General features: G+C 45.8%; 1 pseudogene; it reads right to left on the reverse strand.

Annotated features, from left to right (window-relative positions):
- LOC137616374 (uncharacterized protein DDB_G0287625-like) overlaps positions 1-18,373 on the reverse strand; it is a 142,610-nt pseudogene that overhangs the window by 91,822 nt on the left and 32,415 nt on the right.

Here is an 18,373-nt window from a genome sequence, read left to right on the forward strand (position 1 = left end):
CGATGTGGAATGTGATGAGGTTATATGGAATTAGTGGAAGGTTGTTGCAAGCAGTGAAAAGTTTCTACAAAGGTAGTGAAACATTTGTTAGGATAGGAAATGAAGTGAGCGATTGGTTTCCGGTGAGAGTGGGGCTGAGACTGGGATGTGTGATGTCGCCATGGTTGTTCAACTTGTATATTGATGGAGTGCCGAGAGGTGAATGCTCGAGTGCTTGGACAAGGATTGAAAATCATAGACGAGAATGATCATGAATGGGAAGTCAATCAGTTTTTGTTTGCGGATGATACTGTACTGGTTGCAGACTCGGAAGAGAAGCTTGGCCGATTAGTGATAGAATTTGGAAGGGTATGTCAGAGAAGGAAGTTCAGAGTTAATGTGAGTAAGAGTAAGGTTATGAGATGTACGAGAAGGGAAGGTGGTGCGAGGCTGAATGACATCTTAAATGGAGAGTTACTTGAGGAGGTGGATCAGTTTAAGTACTTGGGGTCTGTTGTCGCAGCAAATGGAGGAGTGGAAGCAGATGTACGTCAGAGTGAATGAAGGATGTAAAGTGTTGGGGGCAGTGAAAGGAGTGGTGAGGAATAGAGGGTTGGGCATGAATGTAAAGAGAGTTCTGTATGAGAAAGTGATTGTACCTACTGTGATGTATGGATCGGAGTTGTGGGAAATGAAAGTGACGGAGACGGAAATTGAATGTATTTGAGATGAAGTGTCTGAGCAGTATGGCTGGTGTACAAGTAGATAGGGTTAAGAACAAAGTAGTGATGGTGAGAACGGGTGTAAGAAATTAATTAGCAGCTAGAGTGAATATGAATGTGTTGAGGTGGTTTGGCCATGCTGAGAGAATGGAAAATGGCTGTCTGCTAAAGGTGGTGATGAATGCAAGAGTTGATGGGAGAAGTACAAGAGGAAGGCCAAGGTTTGGGTCAATGGATGGAGTGAAGAAAGCTCTGGGTGATAGGGGGATATATATTAGAGAGGCAAGAGAGCATGCTGGAAATAGGAATAGATGGCGAGCGATTGTGAAGCAGTTCCGGTAGGCCCTGCTGCTTCCTCCGGTCGCCATGGATGACACCAGAGGTAGCAGCAGTAGGGGATTCAGCATTATGAAGCTTCATCTGTGGTGGATAATGGGCGAGAGTGGGCTATGGCACCCTAGCAGTACCAGCTGAACTCGGTTAAGTCGCTCGTCAGGCTGGGAGGAGCGTAGAGAGGAAAGGTCCCCTTTTTTTTATTTGTTTGATATTGGCTCCCCCCCCAAAATTGGGGGAAGTGTCTTTGTATATCCATACATACATACTGGGAGAGGTTGTCACTTAATTGTATGCCATACAGGTACCAAGAGCTGTTTTGTTACGAATTATTATCGATTGGACATACGTAACCCCACTAACAAAATTTATTTAGAAAAACCCTTATAAAGAATTTAAAACAAAGTGATATTTCTCATCGATTATGGAATGCAAGAAAAAGCATCTTACGTTTTGATGATAAACATAATTCTTGAAACAATATATATCTATGACACATTCTTCCTTTATTTCATCATCATCTAATCCCACGTCCATTGACGCATAGGCCTCAGTTAGATTTCGCCAGTCGTCTATCTTGAGCTTTCAAATCAATACTTCTCCATTCATCATCTACTTTACACTTCATAGTCATCAGCCAGGTAGGCCTGGGTCTTTCAACTCTTCTAATGCCTTCTGGAGCACGAATAAAATGTTTGGTGAACTAATCTCTTTTGGGGAATGCGAAGAGCATGCCCAAACCATCTCCATCTACCCGTCACCATGACCTCATCCAAATATGACACTTGCATAATCTCTCAAAACTTCATTTCTAATCCTGTCCTGCCATTAAACTCCCAATATTCTTCTGAGGGCTTTGTTCTCAAATATAATAAATCTGTTGGATAATGTTTCATTGTCATACCACGACTCATGTCCAAACAGTAACACTGATCTCACTGAACTAATATATAGCTTGATTTTTTTTTATTTCAGGCAATTTGACTTTCAAATTTTACACACATACTGATCTCACTGAACTAATATATAGCTTGATTACACACACACACTCACTCACTCACTCACTCACTCACTCACTCACTTTCTCTCTGCGCACTTGCAATAAGATATACCTGGGCAAGGCAAGCCTGCATGCCTACATGTGAATCCTCTATTATTAGTCAAAGACAATCACACTACAGTACATTTGTATTACTCAGCGGCTGTAGTCAAGGTGGCTACTCAGTGCACGCCGCTTCCCCCCACCTCCCAGTAACTACCGGCACTTTGTTAAAAATGTTAACAGCCGAGTATTATATTTGCTGAGATTATCCTCCTCTCAAAGGACAAGGGTTTGTATCTGTGTTGGAACACATACTTATAAAAAATAGTTTAACACATAATCAGGCATGAGACATACCGATGACGATGATAACGATCACGATCCCGGTCTCTCTCACGTTCCCTTTCTCTTGCCATTGGGAGCTGTAAAATCAAAGAAAAACAATAGCATGAGTATATACAGTACAAATACACTCTAATCAATGACCTTAGATGTCAGGATGCCAGAAAACTCTTAATCAATCAATTGCTAGCCACCAATAAAACATATAGCCTAATACCAAAATGAAATACTGCACTGGAAGTTATTAATTACATCCTGATTAATATTATGAAAAATTTGACCAGACAAATGAAATAATACCTATACAGTAGGCCCTCGTATATCGCGGGTTCTTGCTTCGCGACTTTACTTTTTCGAGCATAAGAATAACACAATATCTATCAAAAAAACTTTCATTTGCAATAAAATTAATACTGAGCAATAATTTCAAATAGCCTGCGCTCCTTTACACTGGAAGTACTTTGCGCCACTACCTATCTCTCCACCTAGCTGGTCCTAGCTCCCTTTGTAGGGTATACATGTATATCCATTTACTGTTGTAAAAAATTACAGCTATATTTGAAATATGACAAATTCTAAGATAATATTTATTTTTCCCTAACTAATACAGTACAACCCTGGAGTTATTTATGTAGATTATCTTTCAGAGGAGCTGGAAGGTAGCTTTTACACTTTAATTGCCAGGTGGCAACCCTGCCTAACTGCTTGAGCAGGTAGGCTGGGGGGTAACCAGCAACATCTATATATACTCTCACAGCAGTGAAAGACGTCACTTCTGATTGCAGGCAGTACTTCTGGGGGACAGGTGATGGCAGGTCAATTTATATAAATAACTCCAGTTTTGTATTCGTTTGGAAAAAACACAAATTATCTCCGAATTTGTCATTTGTTCCCATACTAACAAACCTCCCGTTATTTATGTGGATGACTCTCTCAAGTGGGTGGAAGTCCTAATTCTGGCATGGACATTGACCTGAGTTTACCTAGTACAGTATATGACTGTGATTCTAGGGAAAACTTTGACACCTCGCTAAAATATACAAAGCGAGTACTGTATAATAGTGACTTGTGCAATGCAGTGTAATAGAGGTTGTTGTCTTTAATGAACACCTTCCGAGTTTGTATAGGAAAACAAGACGTATCCCATTGCTTCTCTCACAGAAAGCAAGGGGGATGTGGACAGTATATAAATCTATAACTTATACTATGCTACATAAGGGAAGTGACAATTATATGCAGAGGTTGAAGTCAGCTTGCAGAGGGATCCATGGTGCTGCACAACAAGGGAAGGGAAGATGAAGAAAGGAAAGCCAGACACACTCGCATTCATCCGTCTTAACCAACGTAACCAATGCCCTCAACCAACTGCTACTTGCCCATCAAGGAGCCTAAAGTATCTTAAACCACTTGTTGAGCAGTCATCACACGACCGATAGTGAACGTATCGAGTCTCCTGTGGCTCACGTCTTTTAAATAATGGGTTATGAAGGTGGTCTGTCTCTTCCACACGCCTGCCTGAAGCACTTGCAATACTGAGAAGTGGAATGCCATGGAAGTGCTGATTCCCCTGACATCATGGGCTCTAGGTCGACGAGCCTAAAGGAGGATCGGGAGCCAAAGCTCTTTCAATTACTTGGAGGATCCAGGAGGAAACCTTGTTCTTGGTGATCCTCCTCTTTATTCTCCCTGAGCTAACAAATGGAGGTGTTAGTCGGGGCCGTGTTGCTGCAGTGCGTTCAAGATAGTATCTCAAACTCTTCACTTGCCATAGTAACAATTGATCTGGGTCATTGGTTACAGAAAGACTCGCAATCTGAAAGGGCCTGAATCTATAGTCTAGCATCCCCAGATTTTGAGTCACTCCCCCCCTCCCCTTGAATGGGCGATGTCATATGAGAGGCCATGTAGTTGACAGACTCTTTGCAGAGGCTAAAGCAAGCAGGAACGCTGTCTTAAAAGTGAGGTTTCGGTCAGTTGTATGGCATAATGGTTCGTAGAGAGGTCCTCAAGTCGCGAACCATGTTCCGAGGAAGAGGCCTACTCTCTGGTGGCATCGAGAGGAGAGATATTCCTTCCACGACACCTACCACAAAAGATTGTCCATTTTGCCTGGCACACAGAGGCAGAGGACTTACGCAAGTGTCTACACATTCAGCGACATATGTAAAGCCTCTCTGCGAGAGGAGACGCTTGATAGCCTTCAGGCGTGAAATCGAAATGACTGCACAATACTGAGGAAAATGTTTGCGTGTGGTTGTTTGAGTAGATCTGGTCATGGAGGAAGTTCTCTCGGTAATCTACTAGTAATTGCAGGAAGTCCGGGAACCACTCTGCGTGATGCCATAGCAGAGCTACAAAGGTCATAATTAGATTTTTCGATGCTCTGATCTTGTTGAGCAATCTTCTCATCAGACAGAAAGGGGGGGGGGAAAGGCATAAAAGTCTATGTTGCCCCACAATTGTTGAAATGGATCCTGCCATAGAGCCTGAGGGCCCGGGACTGGAGAACAGTACAGCGGAAGCTTGCTGTTCCCAGATGTTGCGAACATGTCTACTGTCGGGGAACCCCACAAGTCAGGACTGTTGGCTATCAGAGAATTCAGACCATTCAGAGCATACTATCAGAGTCGCTCTGCTCAAATTATCCACGAGCACATTCCTCTTGCCTAGAATGATGTGAACTGATAGGGACACTGAACGATGTGGTGTTGTCGTTCAACAACACCACAGAGTGGTCTGCCAGCAACTATTAGAACTGATGAAGAGCTAGCTATGATGCTCTCATCTCTAGATGGTTTATGTGAAATTCGGACTCTGATCAAAGGCCTGAGATCATGTAATGCAACAAATGGGGGCCCCATCCTTCTTTTGATGCATCTGTATATAGCATCAAGTCGGGAAGAGGAATGAGAAGATCCTGATCTCTGCAAAGGTTTTTGTCTGCCTACCACCAAAGCAGGTCCGTAACTTGTTCCTGAGTACAGTAATTGGAACTAATGTATCTGGCAGATCTGAATGTTGGTTCTACACAAAATTCAGCTGCCACAGCAGGGATCTCATCCTGAGGTGGTTGTTTGGAACTGGACGCAGGACAGAGGTTAGGTGACCTAACCGACTCAGCCATTAATGGGCCGGAAGGGTGAAGCCACTTCTCTCAGCCTGTGTACTCTTTCATCCGATGGGAAGATTTTCTGTTGGACGGTGTCTATTATCATACTGAGGTATACTAGTCTCTGCGAAGGAAGCAGTGATAACTTCTCGAGAAGCATGTCTAGCCGACAAAGAAGGGTTGTCTCCGAGTCTGCCTGAACCAACCAGTTGTCGAGATATCTGAGGAAACTTCTAAAGCTTGAAGAACACTCCTTGCATCACTAAAAATTGTAAAATTACCATCCTTTTCCAAAGCTATTTTCTCAATAACGGTTAGTATGCCATACAGTTCAGCAGTAAATATGGAAGCTGTTAGAGGAAGTGCACCTCTACAATTAAAATCATTACTATGTACTCCAAATCCAACGCCAGCATCAAATTTGGAGCTATCAGTTTATATATAAAAGTCGATCCCCTATGTTCTTCAACATGTTCCATAAAAAGAGACCTGGATTCTAAGTCAGTCATATTCTTCTTAACTCCAATAAAGTATTTACAAAAAGATACATCAGGTAATTTCCATGGAGGCGTTGATGATACCTTGAATGGAAGCACCTCAATTCTAATTATATCCAGATTGTTTAATAATCATTTCACCCGATACCCAAAAGGTTGAGGAGATTTTGGGTGCTGCCAGATTTTTGGTAAAGGTCTAAAGGCAATATTCCAGCATCAACAAGGAGACTTGTGATAGGAGAAGTTCTAAATGCTCCTGGGGACAATCTAATACCAGCATGATGTATTGAATCTAATATCTTTAACTGGCTTGGGGTGGCTGAGGAGTATATTTCACACCCATAACTAATCATTTTTTTTTTTTAAGGCCGGGCCTGTATAATTTTGAAATAGTATTGCAGTCTGCCCCCATAATGTATGGGACAATACTTTTAAAAGATTCAGACCCTCAAGCCATTTAGCTTTTTATGCTTTTAAGTGAGAACCTATGTAAGCCTACAATTATATATCAAGCCTAAAAATTTAGCTTCACTGTCAGCCACAACCCCTGAAAGGAAAGGGACCGAAGGTTCTCTACGAGGAGTGTCTGGTGTAGGTAGGAGAGGGGGGGGGGGGGACGAGGCGATGGTGACCTGTAAATGTCATGTTCCTGTTGCTGATCACTGCGTGAGTGCGCAGGTGAGCGCTGGCATGTTGGCGAGCGCTGGTGCATTGTCGAGCGTTGAAACTGTGAGCGCACGTGCGCAGTAAGGCGCTGCTGTGCCAGAGCGCGTTGGTGCGCAGTAATGCGCTGTCCAAAGTGTTGCGCAGTTTCCCTAGAATGCGCAGTAGGGCGCTGGAGCGTTGGTGCTCAGCAAGACACTGCGCAATTTCTTTAGAATGCGCAGGAGAGCGTTGGCGCACAGAAAGACCATGTTGGAGAAGAGAAGTCCCTTTAGACTGCGCAGGAGAGCAGGGGCGGGCAGTCCAGCGCTGCACAGGTGGTTGCTGGAGAGCAGCTTCAGTAGAAGGAAGGTGCGCAGTTGAGCGCTGGCGAGTTGGAGTGCCGGCGAGCCTGAGGTTGCTGAGGAAGCTTCGGCACTGGAGAGCGCTGGCGCGCAGGAGAACACTGGCGCTTGTGCTCAGGAGAGCGCTGTAGCTTGGGAGACCACTGTCGTATAGGAGAGCATTGGTGAGCAGGAGACCGAAGTTGCGCGGGAGCGCGCTGAGGTCTTGGCGAGCGCTGGCAGGCTCGGGCTGGAGAGTGCAGTTGCGTTGGCGATCGTAGGTTGGATGGTGAGCGCTGGTGAGCTGGTATACGTTCCTCTCTATGGCGAGGTTGCACTGAAGAGTGCCGGCGATCGGGAGATCGCTGGGGCATTGGAAGGCGCTGAGGATGAGCAGGTGAAGGCTGTTTGTCAAACGAATGCCAAAGCGTTGGAAAGCGCTGACGAGCTGAAGAGCGTGGGCGCTCTGTAAAGCATGACGGAGCAGGCTGGCACTGACGAGATGTTGGTGAGCGCTCGTGCACTGCAGGGCGCTGGCGAGCTGGAGAACGTTGGCGTGCAGCTGCACGCTTAGGTAGGGCCTCAGGGGGCTGTACCGGAGACAGGAACAGGGATGTGCCCTTTGGAAGGGCGAACATCCTCCGATAGAGATCGCAAACAATCTACAGAGTCAGGAGCCAAAGTCCGAGAACTAGCAGCAGCATCGTCAAGAGAAGGTCCAGGAACGGGTGAAGGTCGAGGTCCAGGAGACTGCTCTGCGGGGGAACACTGCGATGAAGAGGCAAAAGTGCCAAAGAGGCGTCTTTTCACTGATGGCGAAGGACGACCTCCAAGGCAAAGCAGAGGGCGAGCTCTGTGACGGAGACGCCCTCTAGGGGGCTGTTGGATCAGCAAGCTGACCATGAGCAGCAGCAGTCCTCCAAAGAGGAGTCTCTATGAGAGAACTCCCCCGAAGGAGAGAGACTCGCAGGAGAGAGACGAAGGACTAAGTTTCCCCCTCGAAGGATGATCAGGAACGGGGGAAACTAAGTTGGCAGCAACAGCTAGAGAGTCTGGAGAAGCAGGGGCGTCGGTAGAAGCCACAGAAGACACCTCTGACACCATGACATCGATGAGCGCAAGAGGATCTACCTCCAAAGTCGACAACGACAGCTGCACAATTGAACCCCGGAGGATGAGCTGCAGCAAGGAGTCCTTGGAGGGCAGACCCAGAAGCCCCAAGGATGACCATACCTGTAAAACAGAAGACATAGACAAGGTCTCACCAAGGGGGAGAGGTGGGGCCACTTCGATAAGGGAAGCAACCCCATCTCTAGAGGTCCGGGGTTAGCCACAATTAAAAGTCTACGCGGCTACTCGACAGTCTCTCGGAAGAAGACGAACGAGTAGGAGTTTCGGAGGAAGGTCAGAAGACTGAAGAAGAGGACTTGGGGTTTTCCCCCTTCGAAAGAGAAATATCCCGCTTAAACTTCTTTTCTCCCACTGAGAGGCAGACCACTGCTGACACTCACTACTGTACACTGGCTGTTACCATCACACCATTGACCTCTGCAGGCGGGACAATGGGTGTGGCGATTGGTCTCCACTGCCGACAAAGGTTCAGCAGGGCCGGCCATCAAGTCCAGGGCAGGTGCACATGGTCGCAGAAGTCAACACACACACTAACACAAAGAAAAAGAACAAGAGAATTAATGCCAGTCCAATAACAACCGCAAAGGATGAGGAATGGCAACGACTATACAGTGAACCCTCGCTACTTCGCGGTTCGACAATCGCGGATTCACCACTTCGCGGGGTTTTTCCATAACCCATATATATATACATATCGCGGATTTTCTGGAAATTTCGAAAATACCGCAATATCTGAAGACCCCAAATACGATATTTCGTTACCTGTAATTCCATTAATACTGTATTTAGTAATATCTGCTCTTACTGATTGTTCATTGCATTACATATGACATATAATTAAGCACAGAAAGAAATAAAACACGAAAAGAGAATGTGATCATACGATAATTCAGTACTGTATACAGTACGTAGTAAAATTAAATCGAACATGAAACGCAAATCAGATGCAGTCATACCATATTAGAATGGTGTGTACTGTAATGGATATGCTTCTTTTGTATGTATACGTACGTAGTACTGCATCCAATAATATTCTTTGTTGCAAAAATCACATTTCGAATAAGCGTACGAGAGAGAGAGAGAGAGAGAGAGAGAGAGAGAGAGAGAGAGAGAGAGAGAGAGAGAGAGAGAGAGGCGTAAAATAGCGTACGTAAAGCTGTATTATTATTCTTATTGTTATTATTATTATTATTGTTGTTGTTAATAAAATTATTATTGTTATTATTATTATCATTATTATTATTATTATTACTGTACAGTATTATTATCATTATTTATTATTATTACGGTATTGTACTTAATCTACGTACGTTCAGTATGCGCGGGGCATCTTCTATGAGTAGGTAACCAACGCATCATAGTACTGTAAGACGGGTTGTGATTGGTTCAAGCGCTGATAGATGACGAATCAGAACTCAAGTTTTGTAATCTAGCCTCTGATTGGTGTTTTGACCGCTTCTCCAACCCGCAGCATCTCTTTCCGCGGTCACTTTGTCTCCCGCTGTATCGCTGTGTTGACGTTGTTAATTGTGAACTTTAATCTGTGCTGTGCGTGACTGTTTTAAGTTGAACTTTTTGTTGAACTTTCTGTTAAACCCTACTGTACAATGCCTCCCAAGCCTTCTGCTTCTACTAAGGCTGGTAGTGAGCCTAAACAGCACCGAAAGATGATGACGATTGCTGAGAAGGTGACGCTTCTCGATACTATGTTAAAAGACAGTAGAAGTTACGCGGCCGCAGACCTCGAAGACCTGACGAAATCGGGCAGTGAAGACAGTGAAACACAGGAAGAGATCCAAGAAAATGTCGAAGAAACGGTCTTAACATTAGAACGGCTTGCCAAGCTCTGCAAGCTTGCGAATGAGGTGAAAGAAATGTCGCAAGAGTGGGACGAGGATATGGTTCGTTCTGTACAATTCTGCACCAAGATCGATGAACACATGGCTCCCTACAGGATGCTCTTGCGAAAAATGTTATTTTTATTAATAAAATAAATTTTTGAATATACTTACCCGATAATCATGTAGCTGTCAACTCCGTTGCCCGACAGAATTCTAAGGAGGGATACGCCAGCTATCACAATACTAGAAGGGGGTGTACTTACCAGCGCCACCTGTGGCCAGGTACTCAATCATTTGTTGTTGACACCTCCTCAATTATTCCTCGGTCCACTGGTTCTCTCTGGGGAGGAAAGGGAGGGTCGATTAAATCATGATTATCGGGTAAGTATATTCAAAAATTTATTTTATTAATAAAAATAACATTTTTCAATATTAAACTTACCCGATAATCATGTAGCTGATTCACACCCAGGGAGGTGGGTGAAAACCAGTGTACAAGATTAAAGGATAGCTAAGTATCCCATATTTCATATAACAGTTATCTCAAATAACAATGAAATAATAAGTACCTGGTAAGGAAGTCGAATAGAACCGTTACTCTGCCTCTTTATTTAAAGTTCGTCTTCCTTACTGAGCGCAGCGTTCCTCTTGGAGGCTGAATCAACCCAAAGGTGCCAAAGTACACGGGGTTGCAACCCCTACTAAAGAACCTCTACCAAACCTTTAACCCAGGCGCTTCTCAAGAATGAATAGACCACCCGCCAAATCCAAGGATGCGGAAGGCTTCTTAGCCTACCGTAACAACCATAAAAAACAACAATAAAAGTATTCAAGAGAAAGGTTAAAAAAAAGGTTATGGGATTAAGGGAATGTAGTGGTTGAGCCCTCACCTACTACTGCACTCGCTGCTACGAATGGTCCCAGGGTGTAGCAGTTCTCGTAAAGAGACTGGACATCTTTCAGATAAAATGATGCAAACACTGACTTGCTCCTCCAATAGGTTGCATCCATTATGCTCTGCAGAGAACGGTTTTTATTAAAGGCCAACGAAGTAGCTACAGCTCTTACTTCGTGGGTCCTTACCTTCAGCAATGCAAGGTCTTCCTCCTTTAAGTGAGAATGTGCTTCTCTGATCAGAAGCCTTATATAGTACGAAAGCCCATTCTTGGACATGGGTCTCGAGGGTTTCTTGATGGCACACCATAAGGCTTCTGACTGTCCTCGAATAGGTTTAGACCTCTTCAGATAATATTTGAGAGCTCTGACAGGGCAAAGAACTCTCTCTAGTTCGTTACCTACCATGTTGGAGAGGCTAGGTATTTCGAACGATCTAGGCCAAGGACGTGAAGGAAGCTCGTTCTTTGCTAGGAATCCAAGCTGAAAAGAACATGTTGCAGATTCGGTTGTGAAACCAATGTTCTTGCTGAAGGCATGAACCTCACTGACTCTCTTAGCTGTTGCAAGGCAAACGAGAAAAGCAGTCTTGAGGGTAAGATCCTTGAAGGAAGCTGACTGGAGAGGTTCGAACCTAGATGTCATAAGGAACCTTAAGACTACATCTAGATTCCAGCCTGGAGTGGAAAGACGACGTTCTTTAGACGTCTCAAAAGACTTGAGAATGTCTTGAAGGTCCTTGTTGGAAGACAGGTCCAAACCCCTGTGGCGGAGAACTGAGGCCAACATGCTCCTATATCCTTTAATCGTAGGTGTTGAAAGGGATCTCTCATTCCTAAGATGTAGAAGGAAGTCAGCTATTTGGATCACAGAGGTATTGGTAGAGGATATTGAATTGGCTCTACACCAGCTTCGGAAGACCTCCCACTTAGACTGGTAGACTCTACGAGTGGAAACTCTTCTAGCTCTGGCAATCGCACTGGCTGCCTCCTTCGAAAAGCCTCTAGCTCTAGCGAATCTTTCGACAGTCTGAAGGCAGTCAGCCGAAGAGCGTGGAGGTTTGGATGCAACCTGTCTACGTGTGGTTGACGTAGAAGGTCCACTCTTAGAGGTAGAGTCCTGGGGAAGTCGACTAGCCATTGAAGTACCTCTGTGTACCATTCTCTTGCAGGCCAAAGGGGAGCAACCAGCGTCAGCCGTGTCCCTTCGTGCGAGACGAATTTCTGCAGAACTTTGTTTATTATCTTGAACGGAGGGAATGCGTACAGGTCGAGATGGGACCAGTTCAGAAGAAAAGCATCCACATGAACCGCTGCAGGGTCTGGAACAGGGGAACAATAAAGCGGAAGTCTCTTGGTTAAGGAGGTGGCAAACAGATCTATGGTAGGTTGACCCCACAAGGTCCAAAGTCTGTTGCACACACTCTTGTGGAGGGTCCATTCCGTGGGAATGACCTGATTCCTTCTGCTGAGGCGATCCGCTGAAACATTCATATCGCCCTGGATGAACCTCGTGACCAGAGAGAGGTTTAGACCTCTTGACCAAATGAGGAGGTCCCTTGCGATCTCGTAAAGGCTCCTCGAATGGGTCCCTCCTTGCTTGGAGATGTAAGCCAAGGCTGTGGTGTTGTCTGAATTCACCTCCACCACTTTGCCTAGCAGGAGGGACTTGAAGTTCAACAGGGCTAGATGAACTGCTAACAGTTCCTTGCAGTTGATGTGGAGTAATCCTTGTTCCTTGTTCCATACTCCTGAGCATTCCCGTCCGTCCAAGGTCGCACCCCAGCCCGAGTCCGATGCATCTGAGAAGAGATGAAGATTGGGGGTCTGGATGGCCAATGATAGACCCTCCTTGAGAAGGAGATTGTGCTTCCACCACAGGAGAGTGGTCTTCATCTCTTGGTTGATAGGGATAGAGACTGCTTCTAGAGTAGAGCCCTTGTCCCAATGAGCAGCAAGATGGAATTGAAGAGGGCGGAGGTGGAGTCTTCCTAGCTCGACAAACAGGGCCAGTGATGAGAGGGTCCCTGTGAGACTCATCCACTGTCTCACTGAGCAATTGCTCCTCTTCAGCATGCTCATGATGGACTCTAGGGCTTGGTTTATCCTGGGGGCCGATGGAAAAGCCCGAAAATCCTGACTCTGAATCTCCATTCCCAGGTACACAATGGATTGGGAGGGAATGAGTTGAGATTTCTCTATATTGACTAATAGACCTAGGTCTCTGATTAAGTCTAAAGTCCAATTGAGGTTCTCCAGACAACGACGACTCGTGGAGGCTCTCAACAGCCAGTCGTCTAGGTAGAGGGAGGCTCTGATGTTCGATAAGTGTAGGAATTTCGCTACATTCCTCATCAGATGAGTAAAGACCATAGGAGCTGTGCTTAGGCCAAAACACAGGGCTTGGAACTGATAGACAACCTTTCCGAAAACGAATCTCAGGAAAGGTTGGGAGTCTGGATGAATGGGAACGTGAAAGTATGCATCTTTCAAGTCCAACGAGACCATCCAGTCCTCCTGTCTAACCGCTGCTAAGACCGACTTGGTCGTCTCCATCGTGAACGTCTGCTTGGTGACATACTCGTTGAGAGAGCTGACGTCCAGCACCGGTCTCCAACCTCCTGTCTTCTTGGCCACAAGAAAGAGACGGTTGTAGAAGCCCGGGGATTGATGGTCCCGGACTATAACCACTGCCTTCTTCTGCACAAGTAGCGACACCTCCTGTTGCAATGCTAGCCTCTTGTCCTCTTCTTTGTAGTTGGGAGAGAGGTTGATGGGCGATGTGGTCAGAGGTGGTTTGAGGCAGAATGGAATCCTGTAACCGAACCTCAGCCAACTGACAGACTGTGCGTCTGCACCTCTCTTCTCCCAGGCTCGCCAGAAGATCTTGAGTCTGGCTCCTACTGTTGTCTGGAGAATCTGAGAGTCAGTTCTTTCCCTTAGATGTCCTGGATCCTTTCCTAGACTTGCTCCTGTGAGAGTCTGGACGGGAGCTTCCTCGGCTGGGGGCTCTACCACGAAAGGGCGGTATGAACCTCGTAGCCGGGGTATCAGCCACTGGGGAGCGATAAGTCTTGGGGACTGAGGTGGCAACCTTAGACTTACGAGCCGATGAGGCTACAAGATCGTGCGTGTCCTTTTGTATCAGGGCAGCCGACAAGTCCTTAACTAGCTCCTCGGGAAAGAGGAACTTTGAGAGTGGAGCAAAAAGGAGTTGTGACCGTTGGCAAGGTGTAATGCTGGCGGAAAGGAAGGTACACAGTTGTTCCCTTTTCTTCAACACCCCTGATACAAATAACGACGCTAGCTCACCCGATCCATCTCTGATGGCCTTATCCATGCAGGACATTATTAGCATGGCAGAATCTTTGTCCGCAGGAGAGGTTTTCTTGCTGAGGGCTCCCAGGCACCAGTCGAGAAAGTTGAACATTTCAAATGCTCTGAACAACCCTTTCAGAAAATGATCCAGGTCTGAGAAGGTCCAACAAACCTTCGAGCGTCTCATAGCAGTTCTCCGAGGCGAGTCCACCAGACTTGAGAAGTCAGCCTGGGCAGAGGCAGGTACTCCTAAGCCTGGTGCTTCCCCTGTGGCATACCAAACGCAACCTCTCGAGGCGAGCTTCGTTGGAGGGAACATGAAGGAAGTCTTGCCAAGGTGTTGTTTAGACTGCAGCCACTCCCCTAAGATCCTTAAAGCCCTCTTGGAGGATCTAGCTAGGACAAGCTTAGTATAGTTGGACTTAGCTTGTTGTACGCCCAGCGAAAACTCAGATGGTGGAGAGCGGGGAATAGCAGAGACGAAGTGGTCTGGGTAAATCTCCCTGAGTAGAGCCAAGACCTTACGAAAATCAATCGACAATGGAGAAAGCTTAGATTCGTCCACGTCTGATGAGGGATCAAGGTGTGCCTCCTCATCATCCGACACCTCATCAGCAGAGGGTAGCGAAGCGATCGGACCAGAATGCTGAACCGCAGAGTCAGAACGGGTAGGAACAATAACAGAGGTTTCCTCTTCCAGTAACTGTTGAGGGAAAACCTGAGGCTCAGACTGCAAAGGCTGAACAACAGACGAAGCAGAAGGCAGGCGCATGGGTGAAGGAGGTTGACTCCTAGCAAGAGAGGTTGAACCCAAGGATTGCACAAGCTGAGCGGAGGACGGAGGCGGAGTAGTCCGTTCCTGTTCCTGTGAGATGAGCGGAGCATGATGAGGTTGAGGCTGCGCAGAACAAGGTAAAGTTCTCGCAAGCTAAGGCTCCTGAGGCGCAAGTCCAGGGTGTAGAGGAGCTTGCCTTGAGGAGGGTTGAGCTCGCTGCAGCGATGGCTGAGCAGACAGACTCACGGAGGGGAGAGGTTGTTGTACCCCAACCGAGAGTATGCACCACTGGTGGGAGCAGCAAGGGGAGGGCGGAGGAAGAGTGGAATAACTCTCCTGATCCCAAAGCAAGGGTTGCCTTAAAGAAGGCTGAGGCTGAACACCACTGGGAACAGCGAACTCCGAAAGTGGCTCAACAACGTACGCCTGGCAGATGGTGCTGCGACCAGCGGAGCAAGTGCAGGCGGGGCGAGCACAGGCGGAGCAAGAACAGGCGGAGGGAGTGTAGGCGGAGGAGGAGGTGCAACACTCTCAGCCCGACACTCACGCATCAAGTCCGAAAGCTGAGCTTGCATGGACTGAAGCAGGGTCCACTTGGGATCGGCAGAAACGATAACAGACTGAGGTAAAGTCACCGTCGGGCTCTGTTTGGCAGAACCTTACTCCTCTTGGGCGGAGTACAGTCGACAGATGACTGAGGCGAGTCAGAGCTGAGCCAATGACTGCAACCTGGCTGAGCACTCGCGGACTGGACTCTACGTTTAAGCGGTCTCGAGACCTGAGACCAACGTTTCTTCCCTGCTAGTTGATCAGCGGACGAGAATAAGACGGGCTCAATCGTCTGCAGGTGGGAGTGACGGTCTAAGGAAGACACGCCCGCAACCACCGAGTATAGTTCTGTGCGCCTAACAAGGCCTGTCGAACCCTTAAGCCCTTCGACATTGCTTCTCCCCTGGGCATGGGAGCTTGCAAGAGGTCCGGGACTGGGAGGACGACTGGCTCGCACAGAAAAATCCTCACGCACCACACTGGCACCACTAGCACTTGGCACTGCACCGACACTAGCACTCGTCACAGCACTGGCACTAATTCCACCCACTGCACTCTTGACCTTCAGTTCTTTAACTTCGGCCATCAGAGACTTATGGTCACTTACCACTGATTCTACTTTATCGCCTAAAGCCTGAATAGCACGCAAAACAACTGACATATTCAGGCGGAGGGCACACAGTAGGTTCGGGGGTAGCCACTACAGGGGTAGGAAAGGTAGGGGATCATGAGGTGAGGAAAACATAGAAGAGTGAGAAGAACTTCTCCTAACTCTACCTCTCTCTAACTTAGATGAATATTTTAAAAGACGGACAAATTCCAATTCCGAAAGTCCGGCGCATTCCTCACATCGATTTTCTAAAGACAGGGCCTGTCCCTACAGTCAGAACAAGCGGTGTGAGGATCTACCGAGGCCTTCGGAATACGCCTATTGCAAGACCTACATCGTTCTATGGGAGGGGGCTTGCGAAACGTCAGACATCTTGTTTCAAAGAGTTAGCCAAAGGGTGATCCAAAAACAAGCAAAATTCGTTAACCGTTATATCAGTACTATATAAAAGCTATCTAGCTAATATAAGAAGGATTCCAGTAAAGCGACAGCCGTTAATCTGAGAGAATACTTCCCCAATATCCGTGAATAAACTCGAAGACCATAAGCGTATCCCAGAACTGTCTAGCCGGAAGCACGACAGAGGGAATAATTGAGGAGGTGTCAACAACAAATGATTGAGTACCTGGCCACAGGTGGCGCTGGTAAGTACACCCCCTTCTAGTATTGTTGATAGCCTGGCGTATCCCTCCTTAGAATTCTGTCGGGCAACGGAGTTGACAGCTACATGATTATCGGGTAAGTTTAATATTGAAAAAAGAAACAGCGGCAGCAACTTCCGATCACAATGCCCTCAGAAGAAATTGAAGAAGTGTCTCAGGAAGAAGTTGAAGAGGTGTCCCAGGAAAAGACACCTCCGTCTGAAGAGACGTAAAATACTATTAGTGGCTGCACAGTAGAAGACATCACCAGCTTCATCATCATCATTTCTACTGTGCAGCAAATTCATCACCATCATCATTCAAGTTTTCTTTGAACTTCTTTCGTGGTGAGTACAGTAACAATCTTTATTTTTTTACTTAAACATTTTAATATTGTGCCTGTTTTATAGTTTAGTACTGTATGCATTAAGTTAAAGGGAAGGTTTTAAAAGCCTATCATATTTTTTTTTGTTTAAAATTTACATTTACATACGTAAAACAATCTCTCTCTCTCTCTCTCTCCTCTCTCTCTCCTCTCTCTCTCTCTCTCTCTCTCTCTCTCTCTCTCTCGTAAATTGTTTTCCTGCTTTGCTACGTACAGTATGTACTGTATGATTTTATATAGATACGGTAAACAATTATTTGTAATAACATATTTTCTAAAAGCTTTTACTGTAAATATCATTATTTATTACTTTCATCATGCGCGTTAAATGCCTTCTTTGTTCTGAGCGTGGTTGTTTACTGAGCGTACTTTATGACGCCGTCGTTTCAGGCGGCATCATAAAGAAAAAACATTTCATTGGAAGTCCTAAGGAAAATTAAGTACTGTAAAACATTGGTAATAACAAAAATCAACATACTGTATACATCAATATAACGATGCAAAAACTAACCTATACATATATGTGTACAATACACTAAAGGAGTTTGTTTCTTCATTATGATCAGAGATAAACGTAAACAAAACATTGGTTGCCATTTTTTATCGTGCTTTTTAGGTGTTTAGGAAACGCATGATATAAAATCGCCTTTAATATTTGTGCCTGTTTTAGTTTAGGGTACTGTAGTACATGCAATAAGTGTTCTGTACATTAAAGGGTAGTTTGTTAACAGTACTACGTACAAGGGAAGGTTTTAAAAGTCCGAATATACATGTTAAATAAATAGGTAAATATGATGTCACTACTTCGCGGATTTCCACCTATCGCGCCCGCGTGTGGAACCTATCTACCGCGATAAACGAGGGTTCACTGTACACCATCCGCGCCAAACACAAAAGTGGGCAAAATCACCGGTTTATGAGGAGTGGTAGCAAGCTAACCCCCCTAACTAGCGGTATGGGTAGGTTAACCCTCACTAAATCTTAATCGATTGTGATTTCAGCTTCGCCGAAAGTAATACCCTTAAATAAATAGCGTAGGTTTGTATTCCAGTTATGGAATAAACTGGTATTTCCTGTTTGTCTAGGCTGAATCTTAAGTACTTCCTTGAAGACAAATGGATTTGGATCTGGAAGTACATGTCCTTTAGGTCCAGTGTGCAAATGTTTGTCTGACTGTGTCTGCCGTCTCCATGCTGAACAGTTTGCTTAACAAACTTGTT

The sequence above is a fragment of the Palaemon carinicauda genome, chromosome 22 (assembly GCF_036898095.1).
Source record: "Palaemon carinicauda isolate YSFRI2023 chromosome 22, ASM3689809v2, whole genome shotgun sequence".
Classification (NCBI taxonomy): Eukaryota; Metazoa; Arthropoda; class Malacostraca; order Decapoda; family Palaemonidae; genus Palaemon; species Palaemon carinicauda.